Source organism: Mirounga angustirostris, unplaced genomic scaffold (genome assembly GCF_029215605.1).
Source record: "Mirounga angustirostris isolate CCGP_5_RB_7025 unplaced genomic scaffold, mMirAng1.0.hap1 SCAF_6, whole genome shotgun sequence".
NCBI lineage: Eukaryota > Metazoa > Chordata > Mammalia > Carnivora > Phocidae > Mirounga > Mirounga angustirostris.
Genome location: NW_026991714.1, coordinates 10959225 through 10982541, shown reverse-complemented (window position 1 = coordinate 10982541; position 23317 = coordinate 10959225). Strand labels below are relative to the sequence as shown.

General features: G+C 38.5%; 1 long non-coding RNA gene across 2 annotated transcripts; it reads right to left on the bottom strand.

Annotated features, from left to right (window-relative positions):
- Positions 1-233: 233 nt before the first annotated feature.
- LOC123845320 (uncharacterized) lies at positions 234-14657 on the bottom strand. Of its 2 annotated transcripts, none has more exons than XR_006791022.2 (4): positions 14597-14657; positions 7148-7255; positions 4890-4956; positions 234-280 (listed from the first exon to the last, which is right to left on the bottom strand). It is a non-coding gene; the product is annotated as an uncharacterized LOC123845320 (long non-coding RNA). The 2 variants fall into 2 exon arrangements; XR_006791023.2 differs by lacking the exon at positions 14597-14657 and adding an exon at positions 10667-10779.
- Between the last annotated feature and the right edge of the window lie 8660 nt (positions 14658-23317).

The window sequence follows — 23317 nt, the reverse complement described above, 5'->3', positions numbered from 1 at the left end:
AATACTAAGCTTTCTCATTCTGTTGAGAGTTTGTTCAGTGATTGAGGTTCATTAATTGGGGGAGAAAATATTTCCTGCTTAACTGGTCAGGTTGAACATAAAAATGTAGAAAATATTATCATGCAAATTCTAACCAAAGGAAAGTTTATATAACTGCATTTATGAAAACAGACTTTAAGTCAAAGAGCATAGTACAGATAAAGTCTAATTTGAAACATAAAAGTTTTAATTCAGTGGGGAGATACAAAATTAAAACTTTGTCTGTGCCTCAAGGCATAGCCTGAAAATACACAAAGAAAAAAGTGATGAACTACAAGGAGTACCAGACAAATCCGCAATCACCTAATATGTCATAGAAGACATGGATTAAAATATCTGTACTAAAATACGAACTCATGATAGCACTGTAAATATATTTTATACTATAATAAAAAATACTACTTAGAAAACTTATGAGAGGCAAGTAAAGCAGGTCTTAGAAAAAAATATAACCTTAAGTTACAGATTAGAAGAATAAAGACAGAAAATTAATGACTAAAGAAACCATTTGAGGATGTGAAACAAAACAACAATATAACTCTTAACAGAACAGAAAAAAGAACATTTTAAAATAAAAGTTAAAATGAACCAAATAGAAAACACATATACTGTCAAGATTGTAGTAGCTAATACCAACCAAATTCATTTCTTTGAAAAGATAATAAAACTGACAAACCTCTAGTTAAATTGATTTAATAGAGTAAGCACAATAGGTATTAAGAATGAAAAGATCAGGGGTGCTTGGGTGGCTCAGTCAGTTGAGCATCTGACTCTTGATTTTGGCTCAAGTCATGATCTTGGGATCATGAGTTCAAGTCCTGCATTGTGGAGCCTACTTTAAAAACAAACAAACAAACAAACGAACAAAAACATATATACCTACACACATATATACACACAGCAATCTCGATTAAAATGCCAACTGTAGCATTTGAGTAACTTGTTAAGCTAGTTTGAAATTGATAGAAAAATATAAAGGGCTGAGAATAACCAAGACAGTGTAAAGAAAAATAAGGTGTGAGCCCTGTCCTACCAGTTAACAAGATATCTTAAGTTATCATTATTAAGATTGTGTATCTCTGGCACACCAATGTACAAATAGAATAATGGATCATGAAGGATTGCCCAGAAATAGATTATGCATTCATGGATCTTTGTTTTATGACAGATGTTATAGCAGATCATTAAGGATAGACTTTTTAACAAATAGTGCTGGGAAGATTTGGTATATCCACTTAGAAGCCACATGTTATATAAAGACATCAAATCCAAATGAAGACAATCATAAAAAACAAGAGTATGAAAATTTAAAATAGGATGTAGGAAAAATATTTTCATAACTCACACTAATGAAAATATTTCTTTTTTTAAGATGTATTTATTTATTTGAAAGAGAGAGAGAGAGAGAGCCTGAGTGGGGGAAGGGAAAAAAGGAGAGGGAAAGAGGAAGCAGACTCCCCACTGAGCATGGAGCCCCACACAGGGCTTGATTCCACAACCCTGAGATCATGACCTGAGCCAAAATCGAGTTGACATGTAACTGACTGAGCCACCCAGGAGCCCTGGGAAAATATTTCTTTGGCAAGATGTAAGAAACATGGGGCGCCTGGGTGGCTCAGTTGTTAAGTGTCTGCCTTCAGCTCAGGTCATGATCCCAGGGTTCTGGGCTCAAGCCCCGCTTCAGGCTTCCCGCTCTTCTCCCTCTCCCACTCCCCCTGCTTGTGTTCCCTCTCTCACTGTGTGTCTCTGTCAAATAAATGAATACAATCTTTAAAAAAAAAGATGTGAGAAACATAAACTATGTAGAAAAAATTATAAACTCGAGTACTATTAATTTAAGAACTTCTGTTAATCAAGAGATATATTAAAAGATTGAAAATACAACCTACAGAGTAGAGGATTTTCTAAAAATATATCCAAAAAAAGACTACTACCCAAAATATGTAAGGAACTATGAATCAATAAAATAAGTGAATTGAGAGAAAAGTAAGCCCAAGAATTGAACCAATATTTCACATAGAAGAAAACTTTAATAACAAGTAAATGTAGGAAGAAAGGTTTAACATCATCATAGTCAGAAAAATGAAAATTAAATCCACAAACATATGCTATGGCATACCTTCCCAATTGTCAAAAATGTAATTATTGGGCAAGACCAAGTGTTGGGGAATATAGGATCTCTCATATACTGCTAGCGAGAACATGAATTGCTTCATCCATTTTGGAAAACAACTTGAATTATTTAGTAAATTTATACTTATTCATTCCTGGCTACCAGCAATTCCATTTCCAGCGGGAATGTTCAAAATATCATTGTTGGTGGTTGCCAAAAACCATAAATATTCCAAATGTACAACAATAGTAGAATGGATAAATAACTTTTGGTATACTCATTACTTTCCTTAAAAGATCAAACTACAGCTGTATACACTAACATGGATAAATCATAAACATAATATTAAATAAACATAATATTAAACAAGGAATAAAAAACACATTTAGTGTGATCCATTTATACAATTTTTATAAGCAGGAGGGTAAATAATATATACGAAGGATGCACATACACTTATAGATGGTGAAAGCTTTCTTTTTTTAAACAAAGCAAAGAAATGATTATCAAAAAAGTCAGAATACTAGTTATTCAAGGGGATGTCCATCTGGGAGGGTCACAGAGGGAGCTTTTAAACTACTGTCAATGTCTCCTTAACCTGGGTGCTGTTTGCATAGATGCTCATTTTAATATTATTTAAAATGTATATAGTTTTATGTATTTTTTGTATTCTACAAAATAGTTTAAGTAAAAAAGGAAGAAAAGTGAACGTTCTAGGAAGCTGAGTCTCAAGAAGACTTGGCCCCTTCCCTAAAAGGAAGGATGATCTGTCACCAAGGCCAACGCCCAAGATGGGAGACATTTGGTCAAAGCAAACACTTCTTGCTTCCACTTGTTGGACTGGATCACCTGGAGACTTTTGCGTTCTAGAGTTACAGCCTTTGATGACAGGGTGTCAAGAGACTAGATAGAGTGCCAATTCAGCAAGAACAGTAAGAACGTGTAGGTCACCAAGCAGTGTGGCAAGTCTTTTTGCAGGTGTTTTAAAGCAAAAATACATATTTACCCAACAGGAATGGACTAAAGTATCTCCTGGTAAAATAAGAATGGAATTTCTCCATTTCCCAAGACTTCTCCAGTTCTATAAAATCATTTCTTTCGTGTGTGTGCCTTCTCATTATATATTCTCCTACTACCCAATTATAGGAGAAACTAAACACCACGTAGGGGACTTTTCAGTGAATGGCACCTTTTTAACAGAGCAGCTCAGCCTAAATATAATTGCCTCAGGATAATTACTTTGAACTTCCTTTTTTATAATCGTAAAGTCACTTGTAATTATTGTTTGTTTCATTTCTGTGTTGTGTACTAAAAATCTCTGAGATGGGGACCCTATCAATATTGCTCACCTCTAGAGTCCCAGCTCTTAGAAAAAGGCCTAGCATAGAGAAGGTGTTCAGCAAATATTTGTGAAACGATAAGTAAATAGACAAATGGACCCATGAATCAGTGAACATTTAATGCCACCTTCACTGACTCCTTCACACAACTGCAAGTGCAGGATTCAGAGATTTCTCTTCTCCTTGTTTTTACTATCAAGGTAATTTTCCACAGATTCAGTGGATACACTAGTAAGCATGTAATTTAAAGGAAAACATAATCAAAAGGAATGTAAATTAAATTAAAAACAGAATATAAATATCTGCCATTTCAACACTCAAAGATGAAAAAACATAAAATAAAAAGGATAAGAGTCAATTTTGGCAAAGCTGCAAGGAAAAGGCACTCTGCTATGGGGAATATAAACTATTAAAAGATGCATGAAGACAATTCATCAAAATGAATGAAAAATCTTCCAAATTCCATTTCTAGGCACCTATCCTTAGGAAATACTAAAAGATGCTCACAAAAAATAGTTGAACGTGGTTCACTGAAACATTGCTAATAACTATGAGAAACCGGAGACATTCTAAATACCCCCCAAACAGGAAATTTGTTCAACAAGTCAGGGTATATTAACTCAATACAATACTATGTATGAGGCCTTAATATTTGTGTTGTAAGAAAATATTTAATGATATAGGAACACAGTCTTTATATATTATTGAGTTAAAAAAAAGGAGATTGCAAATCAGTATGGTTGGTATCATCTGGTTTTGTAGAAAAAAAATCATATATGGACATACAAAATGCCCAATATAAGCCTTAGAAGAATATGTATCAGTATTAGGGTGCTCACCTTTGTGTGGTGACATTATGGGTAATTTTTAGTCTTTCTCCTGCCTATTTTCTGATTTTTTACCTTGAATTTATATTTCTTTTATGGTGACAGGAAGTGGGAAAAGTTCCTTAAATTCTAATAAAAGGTATATATAGCCATAGGAAAAGATTGGAAGGATGCACAGCAAATATTAAATAGCCCTTATCTCTGGGTATCACGTTCTGGGTTATTTTTTTTTTCCACTGGAAAGTGTTTCTGCAGCAATCTTATATCACTTTTGTAACAAGAAAAGCCATAAAATTCCATTTAATTGTAATAAAATGTGTGGCATGGCAGAGGAAAATTTGTAAAGCTGTACAGCAAAAACCAAGCAGCAGCTACTTATTCTTGGGAGTAGCATTAAGGGACTTGTATATTTTCTTCTTTCTGCCTTTTCAAGACTTACCCAGCTTTTAGACTGAGTATGGACTATGTCTCTAATGAAAGCAAAGAAAATGTTATTACAAAGAACTTTTCATCCATCAAGTTACAGAGAAAAACGTCTCCTAGGATAACCAAAAGCCCCAGAAGAGTCACCTGAAGGTCCTGAAAAGTTGGTTGAATGGGCTGTTAAGATCAAAGCAGTATCTTCTAAGAATTGCCACTGAAGAGAAGAGAACAGTAAATCTATATCAATATGTTTATCAAAACCCAGGTCAGGTAAAATTGGCACTCAAAACATCAAAGTTGGATTCACAATGCTTGCTTTCATCTATGAAAGTCTAGCTACATTTAGTTTTTAAATACACAGAGTAATATGGAAGTGGCAGATTATCTGACAAAAATTAAATATTTCAATGGAGTAGTTGCTTTAGGAATTCATAACCTTATCCATTCTGAAACTCAACGTGTAAACCAAACATTGGAGAAGAGATGACCATTGCCCTCAGCAAAGGAAGTTTTTAAGAGAAACTTTATGTGCTACAGACACATCTTCATGGATGGGAATTAACCTAGGAGGAAAGCCAGAAAGCCATTTTGAATTAATAAAATTCTGAATTTTAGAAGATTCTAAAAAATTATAATTATAATACTATTTTATAGAGTAATTGCAGTTAGTTGTGAATTATTACTAAATAGGGTCTAAATCAATGATTTTTAAAGCCATCTTATGTTTTTATAACATTTACTAACACATAAAGCTTTTTCATATTTACTTATTTTACTACAGGCTGTGAAGCAGTTAAGACAACCTCAAATGTTAGAGTTCCCAGCATCACCAAGAATGTGACTGAGAAAGGCTTTGAACCTTGGTCATCTGACTCTAACGCCAATACTCTTCACACCACAAAACTCTGATCCAGTTCTAATTAATTGTAGATCATTGACAAAAAACAATGTGCTGACTGAAGCCCATAAAATCCTTCCTTTTCCTCGGTTGGTGGCATGTGGCATCTGAAGTCCTACGCCATGTTTCTTCCTCTTAACATCCTTCGGCGTGGAGGCTGCAGAAATATCCTGCTGTCAGGTCATGGTTGAATTATTATAGATTTCCACCAAGTGCAATTGCAATTGATAAGCCTTTGATACAACTGAAAGATTTTTGGTTTGGTTTTATTTAATTGCATCACGAAGCCTGGGAAGAAGTGGAAGGTTGAAAGAAGGAGCCAGGAAGTAAGAAGGGATGAGGGACGGGCAGGGACTTTAAAGGGTGCAGTCTGGGGGTGTGACAAGATGAGATGGGGCTGGCTGGGTGGGTCTGATGTAAGGAGGATAATAAAGTCACAGAGCAGCTGGTCGTATTACGCCACACTCAGAATAACATAAAAAGCCCACATACCACAGACTAATTTGGCAGTAATCTGAGATAGAAGTGCATTAATCCGAGATAGAAGTGCATTAATCCAATTACTTTTTCTGGCACCCCAAACCACTTACTACCTACAAGCTTTTAGGAGCTTCAATAACCCCAGGGCTAGGGTGATAAAATGAGCCCCAGAATAAACAAATTTCATTTTAGGGCAGTGTGAGTCACCACGGGAGGCCTTTATGGCCACAGGCCATGTTTCCTTACCGACATGAATGAACCAGCTTCTACATTTCTGCCCCTAGGAAACCTCTTTCTCCTCTGTCCTATTCTTTAACCAGTGCCCCCAGCTTTGAAACATAAAACACACTTTCCTCCCCGCCCCAATTATACAGTGACAGTTGTTGATTTCACAGACAGAGCTCTCTGCTACTCTAAGATTTATAGACGATCCAAGTGTGCATATGTAAAATCTCAGGTGACTGTGTTTGCAAACCCTGGTGGGTTAGGGAAGGAACATCGTTAGGTACTACATGGAGAGAAATTAAAATTTCAGAATTGGAAGAAAGAAGGTTGAAGAACCATGTGATCCACCCTTTCCTTCTTGCAGATTAAATACATAAAATAATATATTATTATATATAAAATACAAACAAATATTTTTAATCTGTTCTTTTAAAAACATGAGATTTTATGGTTGGAAAAAACCTATAAATAAGATGGCAATTTGTTTGCATTTCACCTACTAATGTCAATCAGTTCATAGCAACCATCCACCTATCACGTTGAAATGAATGACTTGTCCAGACTTAAGGAGAACGATTGCCATGATGGTTGGGTTGCCAATGACAGCTCTCTATTTAATTATTTTAAATTTTAAGCACAAATGAAATGCTGAAGTGATCACATAAAGTGACAACTATAGTAACTCAGGTTCCACTTCTTCATCTTTAGAATTACTGTGCCACAACTGTTTGTTTAGTAATAGGCGGCTCAACAGAAGCTTCACTGGAAGGGAGTTCCAAACACTGAACCATCACAAGCTTACTTTCAAAACAGATGCCTGTTGTTGAGTCCACACAAGGCGGGACACTGACTATACACTGGAGAGTTCTCCAAAGTCACTTCCATATTACTGTGTAGTACAGTATAATGGCTAGAAAAGAATTTAAAGTTTATAAAAACATAAAAAAGATGAGGTAACATGTATTGAAGCTTACATATCTATTATTAAAACAAAGCAGTAACTGTTGGAATTACTTAGAACTTAGGGAAAAAAATACTTTTCAGGGAATACACTGACTTTCATAGGAGACATTTTTTTTTTAGAATTGCCCACTCTTTAATAAGAGAGTTCCATTTTTAGTCAGTTTCACTATTGTTTTGTTATTTTCTGTAGATGATGCCTCCCCTGATAGCCTGCCTCTGGGCAGGCAGCTCTCACTGGCCCTGTGCACATTGCCAATGACATCTGTCCAGGTGTTTGTCCCCTGATGCTCTATAAGTCTCCTCATTTGGGGAGTCCAAGTGAAAGGACCTGTGGTCCCACAGGTACTGAGGACAGAGCTTAGACTGGGACTTCAAACACTTGTTTCAGAGAGTGATCTGATTTATTGAATAACCTCCCATTCCCCTTATCCTGCAATGTCAGCTCTGTTAGGTATCAAGTTTCAGTCTTCGTATGGATCTGTGTCTGTGCTCCCTGTTGGGTTCAACATACTTATTCCTATGCCAGTCTACATTGGCTTAATCATTGTGGTTCTACAACAACCCTGAATAACAGGTAGGGTAGGTGCCCACTGTGATTCTTTTTTCTCTCCAAATTCTCATGGATGTCCTTGGCCCTGATTTTCTTCATTAAATATTTTAGGACCAGCCTTTCCTATAATCCTATCTGGCTCCATAGAAAAACTTACTGAGTTTTTTTTTTTTTATTGGATTTTGTTTGAATTTATAAGTCACTTTGGCAGGAATTATCACCTTTACAATATTAACTTTTTCTATTACATGAATTTCATCTATCTCTCCTTTTGTTTCCATTAACATCTATCAAACATATTTTAGATTTTTCCATAAAGATGGCTATGAATTTCATAGGTTGATTTTTAGGTGCTCTATATTTTTACATTCATAAATTTCTAAGCCTTAGTTTCTGGTGTATAGAAATACAGTTGACTTCTATATATTGATTTTATATTACTAAATTCTCTTATTAATTCTAATACCATACCTGTAACATGTTTTAGATTTTCTATGTAAACAATTATATAATCAATGAATAAGGGTGGTTTTTTCCTTCCTATTCAATTCTTTTTCCCTTTATTTTGTGTTTTTTTTGTGTGTGTGTATTTATATATTTGCTTGTCTTATGGCTCTGGCTAGGATCTCCTAAACAATATTAGAAATGGTGATACTGAAAATTCTTATCATGTTCCTGATTTTAAAGGGGATGTTCTTTACTTTTCTCTATTAGGGATGTTTGCTGAAATTTTTTTTGTCTAAAGCAAGACAAGTGTTTATTTTCCTTTTTTGATAGAAGCAAAATAATTGGAAATCAGATACCTTCACTGAGAGCAGGACTTTTTTTTTTTTTTTTTAGTTTCAGAGGTAGAATTTAGTGATTTATGAGTTGCATATAACACCCAGTGCTCATTACATCAAGTGCCCTCCTTAATGCCCATCACCCAGTTACCCCATCCCCCCACCCACCTCCCCTCCATCAACCCTCAGTTTGTCTCCTAGAGTTCAGTGTCTCTTATGGTTTGCCTCCCTCTCAATTTCCATCTTATTTTATTTTTCCTTCACTTCCCCTATGTTCACCCGTTTTGTTTCTTAAATTCCACATATGAGTGAAGTCATATGGTATTTGTTTTCCTTTGACTGACTTATTTCACTTAGCATAATACCCTCTAGTTCCATCCACATAATTGCAAATGGCAAGATTTCATTCTTTTTGATGGCTGAGTAATATTCCATTATATATATTCCATTATATATGTGTGTATATATATATATACACACACACACATATATACCACATCTTCTTTATCCATTCATCTGTTGATGGACATCTGGGCTCTTTCCATATTTTGGGTATTATGGACATTGCTGCTATAAACATTGGGGTGCAGGTGCCCCTTTGGATCAGTCCATTTGTATCTTTGGGGTAAATACCCAGTAGTACAATTGCTGGGTCATAGGGTAGCCCTATTTTCAACTTTTTGAGGAACCTCCATACTGTTTTCCAGAGTGGCTACACCAGCTTGCATTCCTACCAACAGTGTAAGAGGTTTTTCTTTCTCCTCATCTTCACCAACATCTGTTGTTTCCTGAGTTGTTAATTTTAATGGTTGTTGAAATTTTTAAATAAATGCCTTTATCAGATTAAGGAAGTAATGATCTATTCTTATTTGTTAAATAGTTGTTGTTTAAAGACTAGGTGATTATGGTTTGTCTTTTGCCTGGCTCCTCATTCCCTGTCTTCTCCACTACCCACTCTGCCCATTGCTCATGTTCATCTCAGCAGCAGGATTTCACATTGTTGAACGATTGCCACCTTTGGGTTTGGGGAGTGGAGAGGGTAGAAGTGTATTTCAGGACAGGACAGAGTGAATCATTATCTGTTCTTTAAAATTTGGAGATCAGTAATACAAACCTCATGGAGTCCTTCTGTTCAGCACATGAGATAAGATACTACAGATGATTGCAAAAGGGTCTCTAGATGGACTCTTAAGTCCTTGAGAGTGGACAGTGATAAACTCCAAGGGTGGGAGGGAGGACAATGTTACAAAGGAATATGATCAAGAAAGGGTGAAGCAGCATCACTCGTTGATGCTGACAGCTTCCAATATGAGAGAGAGCAGCACGGAGGGAGGCTAATTCTGAAAGGTTTGGTAGAAGAGAGACTGCAGACAAGCTTGGTGGACAGAGGTTATCAGCCAGGAAGCTGGAGTGAGACCAAGAAAGGCACAAAAGTGGGGATTAGCAGCCACACAAGGAATAACAGAGGCTTCAGAGACCACAGTGTTTTACATTCTGATTTTTTTTTTTTTTTTCAGGAGGAAACTAAGGTCCAAATACTTTAGTGAGATTTTCACAATGAGTTAGGGACAAAACTAGGACAAGAACTCAGGGCCCCAGATCCACTGCAATTATGCCATCTCTCCAAAGTTAATCAATGATGCAGCTGGAAGGAGCTCAGTGTTCTTAGAATAACATTTTGCTTAGCTTTTATCCATCAAATACCACAATATCAACTCCTTCCAAATGACGGCATTCCCATTCTCAACTAGCCTAGCTAGACAAAACTCCTGGCAGGTTTTTCCAGGAGTATGGGTGGGCCAGGAACTATCCCATGCTGGCTGGAAAAATGCTGTGAATTAAAGAATACCTTTAACTTATTCATCATAGCTGTTGCAGAGGAGCCTCAAAGCATTGGCTCCTCTCCTGGAAAATTCAGTAACTAGTTTTGTGAGCCTGACTTCACTGATTGCACATCTAATTATTGGCCAATAAACTAGACCACCATTCTTGAAGCTTCTCAGTTTTCCATGTTAGTTAGCAGTACCTGAGACTTGAAACTCAGATCAAAAAAGGCTTCATTGCTTTCCACTTGAGGGTTCTTAGCAACACAAAAGTCAATTTGAGAAGATGCATCTCCCTGGTTCAAAGTCACCCACGTGAGGATCTAAGGATAACAAAGCAAGAGTCTGGGTCTTCCCAAACAGACAAAATGAGAAGGGTCCTGAACCATAACACTCAAAGCATGAGTAAATATCACAAATACAATGCTGATCAAAGGAAGCCAGACACAAAAGAGTACATATTGTACCATTCCTTTTATATAATAGTTTAAAAACGGGCAAAACCAACCCTTGTTATTAGGAGTCTGGAAGGTGGGGAGCCTTGCTGGGGCTAGTGACCCTGAGGGACATGACAGGCCTTCTGGGAAGCTTGTAAGTTTGTTTCTAGATCTAAGTGCTGGTTATGTGGGTATGGTCACTTCCTAAAATTTTGTCAAGCTGTAACTCATTATTTTCTTAATTTTCTGTACATATGTTAAACTTCAATCACATTTGCAAAAAAAATAGTAATAATTAGGGGAGGGGGTTTAGGCATAAATTTCTGATTAAGGAGGAAGACAGTATTATGGTTGTCTCAAATCTCTACTTTCAATTTTACTTCTTTGTTTGTAGGTAATAGGGTTAAAGAGGAAAAGAAGGCAGAAACATGGCACACATGTGAACCAATGTGACTGGGCATGAACTGGTTACGCAATTACATGGACTCCAAAATGGGATACCCTAGGAGAATCTTTAAAGGTATAAACTGAAGTTAATTCAAATTAATTATGTGAATATTCACTGTAATCTATTATATGCACAGAACAGAGAGTAACACTATAGGTATTTCCTAAAATTCTCTTTCCTTCACTGCAGGGTGGCAGCAAAAACAAAGCAAGGAAAAAAGACACAGAGAACTCAGATGGGAATAGAGTACCATAGGCCAAAGAGGGAGAAGTCTGACAGATAACTAACACTCTCAGGGTTTAATGGATAAAGAAACTCTCCTTAGTAATAAAGTGACACAGACTCCATTAGAGTAAACTTTGAATTAATGTCTATGTAAAGAATAAGGCCTTTGATTTTCAAAAGCAACATCTTACACAAATTGGAATCTGACATGCACAATATAGGACATAGAACAGTGTATTTTATCATTCGTTGGCTCTGTGTCAAACACTGGGAATACAGTATAAATAAAACAGATGAAGTCTCTGCTCTTATGGAGTCTGGTTTTTAGTGTGAATATTAAAAAGAGAGAGAACTTATGTAAATAAGTAGGTAAATACATAATACGCCAAATGGCAATATGTGCTGTAGGGAAACAGAGGTTAGGGTGAGAAGGTCAGGAAGTGCCAAGGGGGAGGGTTGCTATTTTACAGGCAGTGATTATGGATTATGGAAGCTCTCACTACTCAGGTGGCATTTGAAAAAAGGCTCAAAAGAAGTGAGGGAGTAAGATATGTGGATATATGGGAGAAGAAAGTTCCAGGAGGTCAAGGGAAGAGCAAGTGCAAACATCCTGTGGCAGGGAGGTGCTTGGTGTTCAAGGAATGACCAAACCAGTGTTGCCAGAGCAGAGCAAGTAGTGAAAGTATGACAGAAGATTAGCAGAAGCTCAATGGCAAGGGGTCTTGTGGACCATTATCAGAAGTTGGCTGAGTGCAATGGAGAGATGGAAGACATAGTGTAACTTAAAAATTCATTTTGGTTGCTTAAGTTTCAGAATATACCATACACTAGAAAGAGCTGAAGTAGGGAGATCCATGAGGAAATTCCTGCAATAACCCAGAGGAGAAATAACAGAGGCTTAGCCCAGAACAGCAACACTGGAAAAAATGAGGACTGGATGGACTCTAGGTGTGTTCGAAGGCAGAGTTGACAGAAATTCTAATAGATCCCATATGGGGTGTGAGAAAGAAGAATCAAGGAACACGCTACAGTTTTTGGCCAGAACAGTGTTTGGAGTTGAGCAAAAAGATCTGTACTAGATAGGAAGTGTGATATGATGAAATTTAGAATCCAACGAAAATCATGAAATTAGATAAGATTACCTAAAATGTCAATGTAGGTAGAGAAGAGATGTGAGGACCAAGTCCTAGGTTGGTCAGCATTTCAGAGATCAGAGGGATGAGAACACACCATCAAGGGAGGCTGAGAAGGGTTGAGCGCTGAGGTCAGAAGACCGAGACCCAAGAGCCAAGTCGAGGGAGTATCTCAAGGTGGGGGGAGTGGCCAGCCAGCTCTATCCAGTACTGTTAACAGATCTACTGAATCTAGAAGATTGAGACCTAGACATTGGATAGATCACTGGGAAGGTCACTGGTCACCTTGAGGAAGAGTTCAGTGGTAGGAACAAACATCTTATGTGAATGGTTCAGGGTTGCACAACAGAACAGAAATCAGAGGTAGAGAGTATGTGCAACCCTTTTGAAGAGTTTTAGCAAGAAGACAATTAGATAAATTAGTGCTTTGTCCAGGGTTATAGTTGATGTGGTGTTCTAGAAAACACACCACTCAGATCTTTGGTGCCAGGAACATAGTTGATGAGCAGATTCTGCTGCTGTCCCTCTAGATCTACCACCCCATTTGTACCAAGACCAAGCTTGCCTCCAGCTTGCTCCTGGACAATGAGGGAGCATGGCAAAAACAGGATTCCCATAACGGATGACTGTGGCTTATAGTCTCCCCTCAGCATGGCCGATGATGTCCTTAGAAGTAGACTATAATTTGAGATTCTCCAACCCTATCTCTTTGCTTCCCTTCCCTTCCCATGTGTCACACCTGCATTATGACCCAAATTTCACCTTGCTTACTACTGTTTCTGCCTCTCTACTGTAGACTTGATGGCTGTGTCTCAAAAGACTTGAACATAGTTGGTAAGTGATGAAATAAAATTTAAAGTCTTAAACCTAGACAACACAGCTTCAGAGGCTGTACTGTTTAACAGAATTTTAATGCCCTCACTTCAGCGGAGGGTTGTCCGCAGACTCTGAGCAACATTGGCTAGAATAGAGATGGACTTTCCTGGTTTTCTATACAAAGTATCAAGACATTGTGTGTGTGTGTGTGTGTGTATTTGGCAAAGCTCATAGTCTCTCTTTTAATATCTGTAGGTATATAACTATACCTAAATTAATGATAGTGTTTGCATTTCAGAGCATGATTTAAATAATTCTCAATGAATCTTTCCTCCATCTCTTCAACTTCCTAAATCCTCCCTAAGAATTGCTATATGTTTATCTATAAAAGGGATAATTATTAATTAGTAGCAAATCTCACAGTTCCTTGATCTGTTCAACAAATATTTGTCAAGCTCCTGTTATGTGTTGGGCACTAGACTGAGCACAGGGGGACACAAAGGGGAGGAAGATGGACATGACATCTGCCACCACGGAATAGCAACTGAGGTTTAGGGAAGATAAAGTAAGACATTCTCCTACCAACTGTTATCTGTATGGTATGCCACGGAGGTTAAGAACACCAGTTTTTCAACAAGATAGACCTAGGTTCAAGGACTACCTGTGTTACTTATCAGTTGTATGACCTTGAACAATTGACATAAACTCTCTAAACCTCATTATCTCCTGTGTGAAATGAAGGTACTAATCCTATCTTAGGTAACAGGCTATAAGAACTAAAGGAGATAAAGCATATAAAGCCCCTAACAGGTTTTTGGTAGATATGAGAAATACGTAAATGCAGCTGTCAGTTTTAGGTCTGTGATTTCTGACAAGATGAGCTCTATGTCGATGGAATCTTTGAATCTTACTTCCGTAAAAGCCTCTAACACCAGCAAATAATTATGGCAAGTTACAATGTCCTGATGGAAACCTGCACACTCTCTCTCAGGCCACCACCGTGCAATTGACCCATTATCCAAGAGTGCTTCCCTTGTTTCTAGATCATCAGTGAACTCTCCTCCCTCTTTTTACCCATTCCTTTGTTTGACTTTTAACTATTTTACTCCTTGTATGCACTTTGATTAAACTTGAGTATCTGAAAAGAAAAAAAAAATCAAATCTGCTTTTTAAAAACAAAACAAAACAAAACCCCATAAACTTGTTTTAGTTTTAGGATAAGATTTAACAGTTAAAAAAAAAACAAAAAAAGCTACTGGTACAATTGGATAGGTAGCTAAACATGGACTTATTTTATTCATCCTCTTTTGAGTGCCTAAAACCCGGAAAATAGACAATTTTCTGTTATTTACTGTCATTCTCTGGTAATGACCTTGTTTGAGATGTCATTTCCAATGTGAACAGACACCATTTCTGACATCTCCCCCAATCTATCTACAAACAGAGAAAGCATGGGGGAACACACATCAGGAAAATGATAGCTCATTCGTGAAAAACATGTCTTTTCTTTCTGATAAATGTTGTTTTCAAGTTCAAATTTTCACAGTAAAATGCCATTTCCAGTGGGGAGAAATCGTCACAGAATCTTAGCAATTAAAGGTGTTCAAAAACAAAATTCAACTGAATAAATCTGAAGGCCTAATTGGCTTTAGTCAACAATTCGTGAATCAGGCAACAGCCCATCTAGCAAGTAGAGAGGAGCTCCTAGGAGCTGTACAAAATAAAAGGATTTTATAAGCAGAAACAGGATGGGACAAGGATGGTATTCGCAAAAGAAAAAAAAAAAGATTGTTTCAGGCAAGGTCACCTTCCCATGGGGGGAAGGGCAGAGGGTCTTATACAGATGATCTTGCTAGTGCTAATCATGAAATTCCAGCTTAATTAGTTTAAAATTCCACTCATAGGAGAAGCTGAAACTGCAGTTAGTTTAGACTTAAGTCTTGGTAAAACTTAGCACAAGTGACTCTATTTTGGACGTGTTGCTTCTTTTTAACAAAGAGATATTAGATCTTATGAATCCCTTCAGTTTTTAAAAGAAGAAAGTGACGAACCATGAGAGACGATGGACTCTGAAAAACAAACAGGGTTCTAGAGGGGAGGGGGGTGGGAGGATGGGTTAGCCTGGTGATGGGTATTAAGGAGGGCACGTTCTGCATGGAGCACTGGGTGTTATGCACAAACAATGAATCATGGAACACTTCATCTAAAACTAATGATGTAATGTATGGGGATTAACATAAGAATAAAAAAATTAAAAAAAATAATAAAAAAATAAAAGAAGAAAGTGAGTCTGACAGGTTTGAATGTTACTGAGCCAACCAGTTTATACACCTGATCCATTAGCAGACCAATATATTCACTTCATGTTTTCTGCAAGATGGTGGACTCTGACATTAGAAGGAAGGAACTTCTTAAAAATGCATACCTTGCATTTTTTCAATCCTTTACTGTCTTGGCCCTGGGGGAATGGAATGGGTAGTTCATTGGTAAGCTGGTGAAGAAGAGGCCCATGTAGCTCAACTCCGCTCTTGGCAGTAGGCCCATTTGTACATCCCTAGTGACAGCCCCCAAACCAGCCCCAACGAGGCCAGGTTTGACTATACTTGGTGAGCACCTTCACCCAATTCTGGGGACCAACATGAGGAAGGCTGCTTGGCCAAAAGCCCTAAAACCATGACTCCTGTCCAGTCTCTCAGCCATAAAAGGGACATTTTGGCCTCCACCTCCCACTCTTTTTTCTCTCCATTTCTTCGTAAGCAGAGCAGGGAAGAAAGATACCATTTATTGGGTCCCCTAAGACATCAACATTTTAGTACATTTAAAATTATTTTAGCCCACTAATGATAATAGTAATAACTTTTCTGGGAACATAGCTCCTGAGGAAAGGGTGTGTGATTGTGTTGTTATGACATAAAACCAGGCACCCCAGCTGCTTATCTTGTTTGTATTAGGAGCATAAAGCCTGAGGGCAGGATTCTGAATTTGTGACAGATGATCAGACCTACAGAGGGTTCAAGTATCACACCTATAAATTTTTAAGGATCTTGGGCATAGGTTTGCCAGCTATGGGTATGTGCATGGGGAGAGGGCAAGCACGGATAGAACTAGAGAAGAGGATAGAGGGGGGCACCTGGTAAAGAAAAATTGTTTGTAGGCTACTTGTTAAAGTTGATAAGGAAAAGTTTATGCAAGAGGTACTACTGCAATGGGGTTTTGCAGGAGGGGAGAGAGATTGGGCTCAACTCCAAACTGGGTACAGTCAAAATGCAAGATGCAAGGTGGAGGTCAGTGCATAGAAAATTACGAAGAGGAAACATGGAGGCTAGGGGGATTGTTGTTGCTAGACCAGACTTGACACGTCTCTTGTCGAAAGCACACTAGTGATGAGATATCAAGGGTGGGAAAAGGAACTTAATCAGATATGAGGAGTGGTCAGATACCAAGGGTGGGGGACTTAGGCTAAACTGACTCAGCAGAATTCTGTCTAAAACTGGACTGAGCAGGCCAAAGACAGAGCCCAAGTTTAGGGCCTCTTGGAGAAGAGGGCTCAGAAGAGCCTGACTCAGGTTTGGTCAAAGGACAGAGTCATTTATTAGGAACCAGTTGAAATTTATTCAATAAGATTTCTTGGAGTGATGACCTTTCTTTCTTTTTTTTTTCTTTCAGTTTCTCTTGTTTTCTTTTTTCTTTTTCAAGTTTTTATTTAAATTTTGGTTAGTTAACATACAGTGTAATATTAGTTTCAGGTATAGAATTAAATGATTCATCACTTCCATACAACACCCAGTGCTTATTACAACAAGTGCCCTCCTTAATACCCATCAACTATTCAACCCATCCTCCCACCCACCTCCCCTCCAGCAACCCTCAGTTAGTTCTCTAGAGTTAAGAGTCTCTTTCTTGGTTTGCCGCTTTCTCTCTTTTTTTTTTCCCATGTGTTCATCTGTTTTGTTTCTTAAATTCCACATATGAGTGAAATCACATGGTATTTATCTTTCTCTGACTGACTTATTTCACTTAACATAATACTCTCTAGCTCCATCCATGTCATTGCAAGTGGCAAGATTCCATTCTTTTTTATGGCTGAATTACATATATATATATATACCACTTCTTCTTTATCCATTCAGATGTCAATGGACATCTGGGCTCTTTCCATAATTTGGCTACTGCTGATAATGTTGCTATAAACATCAGAGTGTGTGTAGCCTTTCAAATCTGTATTTTTGTATCCTTTGGGTAAATACCTAGTAGTGCAATTGCTGGGTTATAGGATAGTTCTATTTTCAACTTTTTGAGGAACCTCTATACTGTTTTCCAGAGTGGGTGCACCAGTTTGCATTCCCACCAACAGTGTAAGAGGGTTCCCCTTTTTCCACATCCTTCCCAATACCTGTTGTTCCCTGTGTTGTTGATTTTAGCCATTCTTACAGGTGTGAGGTGGTATCTCATTGTGGTTTTGATGTGTATTTCCCTGATAATGAGTGATGTTGAGCCTCTTTTCATGTGTCTGTTAGCCATCTGGACATCTTCTCTGGAAAAATGTCTATTCATGTCTTCTGCCCATTTTTTAACTGGCTTGTTTAGTTTTGGGGTGTTCAGTTTTATAAGTTCTTTATACATTTTGGATATTAACCCTTTATCAGATATATCATTTGAAAATATCTTCTCCAATTCTGAAGGTTGCCTTTTAGTTTTGTTGATTGTTTCCTTTGCTGTGCAGAAGCTTTTTATCTTGATTAAGTCCTGGTAGTTTATTTTTGCTTTTATTTCCTTTGCCTCAGGAGACATATCTAGTAAGAAGTTGCTATGGCAGATGTCAAAGATGTTACTGCCCATGTTCTCCTCTAGGATTTTGGTGGTTTCCTGTCTCACATTTAGGTTTTTTGTCCATTTTGAGTTTATTTTTGTGTGTGGTCTAAGAAAGTGATCCAGTTTCATTCTTTGTGTGTTATTGTCTAGTTTTCACAAAACTATTGAAGAGACTCTTTTTTTCCATTGGATATTCTTTCCTGCTTTGTCTAAGATTAGTTGGCCATATAGTTGTGGACTCATTTCTGGGTTCTCTATTCCGTTCTATTGATCTATGTGTCTGTTTTTGTGTCTGTCTTGGAGCAATCTCCTTTTTACCTGGGACTCTGACTTTCTTTGGAATTAAGGAGATTCATTCACTCAAAAATATTTTTCATTCATTTAACAATTTTTGTTACTGAACACCTACTATGTGCCAGGCACTGCACTAGGCATCAGGGAAACAATAGGGATTGTGATAAACATGACCCCAACCCTAATGAGACTGACAGTGAAATGAGGAATCAGGTAAATAAAAGAGCTACAACCGTTGGTAGCTAAAAAGATAGTAAGGAGAGCGTTGTTCTAGAAAATAATGGGAGAAGCTGTGATCAAAGAGAAAACAACCTTTAAATTGAGAAAGATGAAAAAGATAGTGTTGGCCATCCAATAAACCACAGGAAGCACATTCCAGCCACAGAGAGCACAAGTGCAATGTCCCTGAGGCAGACAGAATTGAATGACACTGAGAACATCAGAAGGCCAGTATGGGTAGAACAGGGTGGGGATGAGTCAGACAAGTCATATGCTCTAGAAGGAGCTTGACCAGGATATGATCAGATGTGTTTTTCTAAAACATCGCTCTGGTCACTATGGAGAAAATAAGTTAGTCAAAGACAAGAAAAAAGGCAAGAACCTACTTAGGAGGAGTCCATTAGGGTAACCTTCGTAAGATTTGATGGTGGCTTGAGGAGATTAGAGAGAGAGGGAGAAGACGAAGCAGCCTGGAGGGGGGGGTGGTGTACAGTAGAAAGAATTGTTTGGTGGTGGGACTTTCTCTCCTGAGAGTCAGATTGGTGCAGACGAGTGCTCTGTCAAGTGCAGTGCAGAAACTATACACTGGCCTTCAAATAGCTCTCAGATCCACAAGAATGTGGAGGACTTAAACTCTGTTAGTGATGCCAGCAATTAGTGAAGCAATTTGGTCCATATCCTTCACCTCTCTCTGTCAACACATATGTCTTGAGCACCTACTATGTGAGGCCAGGGAGAGAGCAGCAAATGAGACAGGCAAGAGCCCTGCCCTCCTAGATTCACATCATCGAGGGGACATGAAAAATTAATTGGCGAACAAATACATTTGTCAAGTCAGGTGGTAAGAATTCTTATGGGGGTGCCTGGGTGGCTCAGTCGGTTAGGCGTCTGCCTTCAGCTCAAGTCATGATCTCAGGGTCCTGAGATAGAGCCCCGCATCGGGCTCCCTACTTAGTGGGGAATCTGCTTCTCTCTCTCCCTCTGCCCCTCCCCCTGCTTGTGCGTGCTCTCTCTCTGTCAAATAAATAAAATCTTTAAAAAAAAACACAGAATTCTTATGAACTACAAATGAAACCAACTGGGTGAGGAGGTATTTGAGCAGAGACCTGAATGCAGGAGGGGAGCAAATCATGCAAAGATGGGGAAGAGGGAGGAAGGTCCAGTCCCTGTGCAGCAAGTGCAAAGCCCCTAAGGGGGTGGGGATAGGGGTGGGGCAGGTTTGGCCTACTTCTCACTGCCCCCCACCCCCCACCTCCCACAGATTCGATGTCTTTCTTCCCATTTCAGACTACTTATCTTTCAGTCTCAACAATCCTAGGTCCTGCAAAACAGGAATTATCCCACAGGAGGTTGGATGACTTTCATTTTTCATAATTCCAAGTGTCTTTCACTAAACTAAGAATCACATAATCAAAAGTCTGTGACAGTACATTTAAGTACTTAAGCTTTGTACCCAGCTGAAAATTATTACCAAACTATTCCAGTTTAGACAGAAGAAGGTGTTATTTGGGCATTAGAAAGTGTGTGTGTGTGTGTGTGTGTGACAGAGAGAGAGAGAGAGAGAGAAATTGGAAGAGAAGGAAAAGTGAATGAGGGAGAGAGATTATATAACTTCAGACCACAGTGGCTTTGTGTGCTGAAGATGAAGTAATTTGTTTATAATTGCTCAGAAGACATGTTTACCTAAGGAACTGATAGCAACATTGAGCCGCCTGTCTGACTTTCAGGTTTATGTGTCTGTTTAGACAAGTGCCAGTGGCCAGGCGGAGTTGGAATGGAGAGCAAGTTTCCATGATTCTATGTGTTCTGACCCACTGCCCTGGGCACCAGCCTGACCCGGATGTTCCATCCCTAACCATGGTGTGTATTCCCAGACTTCTTAACAGGCAACACAGCAAAGCCTTGGCCAGAGTCAATCTGATCATGAAGAAAGACAATGACGCAGAGTCTGGGACCTCTGAGAATGAACTGACAACCAGGATTTTTAACCGAGAATTACTGTCCTCTGGAAAGCTGGACCCCATATCTTCTTTGTGAAATTTCCCTTCTTCTATGACCTAGAACTAAAATGGCTTTATATCCATTTCCTACTATTTCTCTGGGGAATCTGTTCACATAAAAAGTCCACTCTAGTGGTGCCTGGATGGCTCAGTCGGTTGAGCATCCACCTTCGGCTCAAGTCATGATCTTAGGGTCCTGGGATCGAGCCCCATGTCAGGCTCTCTGCTCAGTGGGGAATCTGCTTCTCCCTCTCCCTCTGTGCTCACGCTCTCTCTCTCGCTCGCTCTTGCTCTCTCTCTCAAATAAATAAATAAATTTTTTTTTTAAAGTTCACTCTAATATAACAATGAACATGATCTCTCAGAAAATGACACGATGGAGTTGTCTCAAAAGACCTTCTCTGAAAAAGTAGGTGTGTGAGCCCAGAGAAGGTGCCAGGCCAGATAAATCTTACCATCACATTAGCCCGCTAGGCTTAGGTGGGTCTTCATTCATGTGGACCTGTGAGAGGATATCGGGCCAGACCACACGTGGCCCATACCTCCAAAAACCCACCGCATCCCTCGGGAAAGACATCTCCAATCACCATCTCTTCAGGCTATGCCAAATGTGTCTTTCTCCAGTCACCATCCAGCTTGGTGCTCATCAGGTTGGTTCTATCTCTCGCCTCTGTGGCATTTTAGATTATTCCAAAATTAGGAATGCCTCTTCTCTCTGCACAGATCTTACACTGACTGTCCTCATTTGCCTGAAATGGGAATTTCAAGTACCAACAAATCAACATCTGCCCAAAGGTTTTTATTGACCCTTTATTTCCAGGGCCAGGAACTATCCTGGTGTTAGTTGCCCTGCTCCTATAATTGCCTCAAGAGGGGGACCCAATTATCTGAATAGTTTAGGACCTGGAGCTGGAACAGTTCATTTTATCTTTGAAGATAAATAACACAGAGAGGTGACTGTCACCTGTAGCAAAGCCCCTGCCACCACGACAGGAGTTTCCAGAACTTTTTATCAGTTTACTTAGAATAGATACAGTAATGGGATGTTCAGCCACAACTTCCCTTTTTCATTGACGAGTAAGGACTTCTAAAAATTCTTTAACAAAAACATTACAAACAGCAAACATTCTAAACAAAAGGAATATTTCAAAGGGATTTTGTTGACATTACATATTTTTTGTCCCTTGTTGAAAATACATAATTTATCTCGAGGAAAAGAACATAGGTAATTGCTTGAGACAATAAACAAGTGACCGTAATCTATAATCTTTTCCAATTTCCTGTGAAAAGAAAGAAATGATAGTACATGATATTGTCATAACGTCCCCCAAAAAGAGGTCCCCTAAGTGTTAGCTGTAACAATGGAGATTGATGTGTATGACAGGGAAAACTGCCTTGTTTCTCTTATTCTGCAAATTTCCACATCTCGGTGGCTCCCTTCCTGCCATTGCCAGCCATACTGCCAACACCTAGGATGAAGACCAGAGGATATGTCGATAGGAAGTTCAGCAGAGTGGAAAATTTAACCTTGGGTATAAAACTCAGTCTATTCCTCCCTCACTGATTTGGATAGTCATTTTTTTTAAAATTATACTAAAATTTCATATTTATTTAGGTCTATTTCTAGACTGCTCTGTTGCTCTGTTTAGTCTTCTGCCAGTCCCTTACTATCTTCCATATTGTAGCTTATAATATATTTTCTATTAAGTAGGACTACTGCCTCTGCTGTGGGAGTGTTGGTGTTAATGTTTAAGAAATGTAAGAACTCGGGCGCCTGAGTGGCTCAGTTGGTTAAGCGACTGCTTTCGGCTCAGGTCATGATCCTGGAGTCCCGGGATCGAGTCGCGCATCGGGCTCCCTGCTCAGCAGGGAGCCTGCTTCTCCCTTTGACCCTCACCCCTCTCATGTGCTCTCTCTTCTCTCTGTCTCAAATAAATAAATAAAATCTTAAAAAAAAAAAAAAGAAATGTAAGAACTCAGAACACAGGACAACAGTCACCCCAGGTACAACCAAGTTAAATGTGCTCAGATATACTTAAAGTTGAATATTTACCTTATGAAATTATGATATAATATAATATAATATAATATAATATAATATAATATAATATAATATAATATCCCAAGCCTATTTTGCTAAATTGATAAGCAAACACAACTGCAGGTAAGCCCATGAATTCAAGGATGTTGCAACATTAGAAAGTTGATGTGTGCTGTATGATTATATCAAAGCGAAGAACCATGTGATCATTTCAGCAAATGATAAGAGCAAAGGGCATCTGACTCAGTTCCCCATCTATTCCAAGTATGAAAAAAAAAATCTTAGTAAACTAATAGGATGGAAAGATACACATCTCAAACCCACAGCCAGCAGCATGTGAGCCAATGCCATTGAACAGGAGAGAACTAAATAAACCATAGATATTGAAAGGAGAGAGAGAATACTTTTTCGCAGATGTTTTTATTCTAC